The sequence below is a fragment of the Trachymyrmex septentrionalis genome, unplaced genomic scaffold (assembly GCF_001594115.1).
Source record: "Trachymyrmex septentrionalis isolate Tsep2-gDNA-1 unplaced genomic scaffold, Tsep1.0 scaffold70, whole genome shotgun sequence".
Lineage (NCBI taxonomy): Eukaryota > Metazoa > Arthropoda > Insecta > Hymenoptera > Formicidae > Trachymyrmex > Trachymyrmex septentrionalis.
The window spans coordinates 1797874-1802020 of NW_017305885.1; the positions used below are offsets into that span (position 1 = coordinate 1797874).

General features: G+C 30.9%; 1 protein-coding gene across 9 annotated transcripts in view; it reads right to left on the minus strand.

Annotated features, from left to right (window-relative positions):
* Positions 1-4147, minus strand: part of LOC108753686 (dystrophin, isoforms A/C/F/G/H) — a 456309-nt gene that overhangs the window by 352565 nt on the left and 99597 nt on the right. The window lies entirely within an intron of this gene.

The following is a 4147-nucleotide window of genomic DNA, read 5'->3' on the forward strand; positions in this document are numbered from 1 at the left end:
TGAGTCTTACACGTATATGTATATTAAATTTTTCTTCTTAATATGTCAAAAAATTCATATGCAAAAATAATTCAGAATTTTCCATACATTCTTTTCAATTATAATTTCATTTATCTGATTTTATATTTGTGTGTGTGTGTGTGTGTGTGTGTGTGTGTGTGTGTGTGTGTGTGTGTGAAAAAAATGTGTGTGTGTGTGTGTGTGTGTGTGTGTGTGTGTGTGTGTACATAAACTGCAACAGCAAAATATATTTACAATTCAACTTACAATCGTAACTGCTACAGAAAAGACCTATTTTGTTGTTCAGTGTACCGTCTTACGTTTTTCGTGAAAACTGGTAATTTTCCAGTCGACCCGTTGTTGCTGTATTCTTTCTCACGTGCGGTGACACAATAAAACGGGAAAGGAAAATTCGCTCAGGGGACGAAAGATAGAGAGAAAGAACCGAGGCGAAATGGTTTCGAGGCACGTACCGAAGGATACACGGTCAATTCATTGAATAGGGAAGTAACTTTCATAGTTTATAAGTTTACTTGCTTCACATCCTGCCGGATCGAGTCGGAGCGAGATCATGGCGGATCTCAGGTGAACCCTACGCAGGGTCGCCGAAGACGAGCTTAATGCCCGTCTCTAATGTAATTGAAAACTTTCGTAAACGCTTTTTCCTACCCCTCGATTTGTAATCCTCCTCTACCAGCGTTTAAGCGCTACTTAATGGCACGTCAATCAGTAATGACATAAAACTCTGTTCATTTTCTTCTATTTATACTATACATGTCACATCTCGGTATCTATATGTATACATATATTCTATAAAAAAATAAAACAATAAATTAAATAGTTTGCGATTATTCATGATAATAGTCTGCATCAATCGTGACATCCATTGCAAAAATGCAATTACGATAAAAAATGTTTATATCAATTCGAAAAATTAATATTAATTGCGTTTTATTAAAATTTCTATACTTACTATGAAAAGTCTTGTTGTAATTGAAATTCACGTAAATTTAACCAACAAGGTAGGAATCAGATTATAATTAATCTATCAAACATTCTAGTTGAATTAATCAGAAATTCAATTATAATAGCCAGAATTTTAATTCATATGATTAGAACTCGTTTTGTTTGTACTTTTTGTTGATACAATCAGAACATTTTTTTCAGTGTGCAATTATCTTGGATTATAGTTAAAATTAAATATGGATTTTATATTGTCATGATATATTTTGAAATAAATAAGATTTAGCATATAATGACGCTTGTGATCGGTAAAGTGAGCTTGTAAAATATATCAAATACATTGTAATAAGTCATATAATGTACTCCTATGTACAAATGTTTATATAGCGTATCTATTTATTTATTTAACAAACTGAAATGGAAATCTTTGATAATTTATTAAACGCAATTATTGTCATGAAAGAGATAAATCTGATTCGATCAACATTGTAAAAATCATATACATTTACTCTCTGTGAATTCTATAATTTAGAATGAAAATCAAATTGTAAATCACAAAATAAAATCACTAAAAATATTAAGAACACTAATTTTAAAAAGCCACAAAAGGAATACAAATATTTTTATTTCGTCCATTGTATTATCATTTGAGCGATTTTCTACAATAAATCGTAAACGTGCCGTAACTCTGAAATTACCTGCAGAGATCATAACTTATGCACGAAACCGTCTCGGTCCAGTTTTACAGAAGCTATTATATTTTTCCGCCCCGATTATACTGACGAGTATTATCTTAAAAATTCGTTCTATCCCTGTTTTATTATCAATTTTTGCTGCATTGTCTAAAAGGCAAAAGAAAAAAAGTACGAAAATAGAGAGAGATAACGAAAAAGTAGGGAGAAGCAGACAATGGGAACGACAAGCAGAATTGAACGACGAGCAGATTATATTCGGCACGAGAGGTCAGTTTACTGGTATAATTACTCACGAACCGCAAAATTCTCTATATTAAAAATATTTTCCTGGTTCCGATATATGGTACTTTTCAACGTGTTCAGTGAACTTCGAGAACAAGCTGTACACTCGCGGCAAAGTACTTTGTCGACAGGGTCGGTAAAATCAGTGGGCGAACGGTCCTACTAATTCAAAGCGAAAGCAGTTATGCAAACTGCGAAACATTCGCCGTGAAATCTCAAGGATACCATTCGCCTTCAGAGGTTTAAATTTCTACACGTTCCATCTCGTCCACTCGCGCAAATTGTGTATATACAATTTGCGAACTTGAGAACCGTACAAATCTCCACCAAAGCAGTCCAACTTCCACGGAGATAGCTATTCTAATTTAAAGACTGCCTCGTGTATTTTTGCGTCCGATAAATTGGATGAAAAATTGTATTAAACGCAAATAAACGTTAAAATGTTATATTATTAATAAATATAGAATAAAAATAAATAGATTAATAAAAAAATTTGTCAAATATTACGTATCGATAATATAACTCAAATAATAGTTAAAAACTTTACTGTATGTGTATTGTTACAAAATAGATGTACATAATTTTAAGAAATTATTATTCTTTTAAATATTCTTTACTTATTAGAAAATTGCTCTTGTGTAATTAATACATAGAGGTTTGTTCCTGTCATAAAAAAACAAAAGTTTAAATAACAAGAGCTAGAATAAATAGAATTATGGACAAAGATAATATATCAACTGTAGGAAATTCGCTGTATATGTCGCATTAGCATACTAAATAATCGTATGCCATATGATAAATACATGCACGTATGTACGCCTGAATTTCGTGAGAGAAGGAACTTAATACAGATAAGACACAGGCTTCGGTGCATAAACCACAGAGCGTTCACAAAGTTCTGTCATAAGTCGTCGGAACTTCTAAGCCCTATACACACAGGAGTTACATAGTCTCTGTGGCGGTTGGATGAATTACGATACACGCTAAATACATAATAAGCATGACGGTGCATACTCGGTCTTACTTGTTTCTGTCCTATCAGATTATAGTAAGCAGGAGCCGGCTAGTCAAAAGAATCGAACTACGCAAACTTCGTATAAACTTCTTTGCAGATGCTATCAAAAAATACAAATACAATGATACATGCTGAGTCTGCACAAAATACGTATACTTTTCCTCTGCCTTTAAATTTTCAAATGTCAAATAATCATCTTCTGCTTCGTGCAAAATATGATGAATTGGACTCTAACATAACATTGCTTTTAACTATCTTAATTTATTTATAAATATATCTTATATGCATTCGTACGTTAAAAAATCTTTGGTGTAAAAAAATAAAATATCATATTCCTTTATAAGCTGTTAAAATAAAGAAGATTTGTATAACAATAAATATAAAAACAATGTCATTATAAAGACACATGCATAAATCTTTAAACAATAATGTGTAAATTATAAATATCTTTAAGTCCTTTGGTATACTTTATAAGAATTTTTGGAGAAGTAATAACTCATTCTTAGAAAAGTGTCAAGTAATGAATACTTCATTCTAAGCTGCAATTAAAAAGCGTCTATGAAATATGATATTTTTATGAAAAGGTATTTTTAAAGTTTAAAAGACGGCTTGCGTTTATTCTCTTATTAATTTAGAAAGCTTAACGCAAATGATACTACCTGATGCTGCACGGCGTGAAGGAAAATGGTCCTTGAAGAGGACATTCGTAACACTTGTCGCTGCAGCAGCTGCTAGGAACGAGTTATTACTCCCGTAACAACGGAAACGAGGATGAACCGTTCCCGATGCCACATGACGAGTATGAATCATATAATTATCGATTATCCAACATTTACGCAAACCAAAAATAAGAAAGCACATTAAGAGAAAAATGTTAAAAATTTCTGACTATAATTGCAGAATAAAAGAATTATAATTAGAAGCTCCATTTTTGTGATTATTAATACTATAATAATTATAACCATATATAATAGCCCTCTCAAACATAAAAAAAATGTACTATAAATTATAATTACTTTAAATATTAGTATAGTAAAATATCACAATATAAATAATAAATAAAATAAACATTTTTAGTCAGTAAGTTCAAATCGCAATTATAGTGAATATAACTATTTTCTTAAATTCATTTACTATTTATGAGTTAATAATAACTAAAATATGTAGTTAAGAAAAAATGATTTTTAGATGC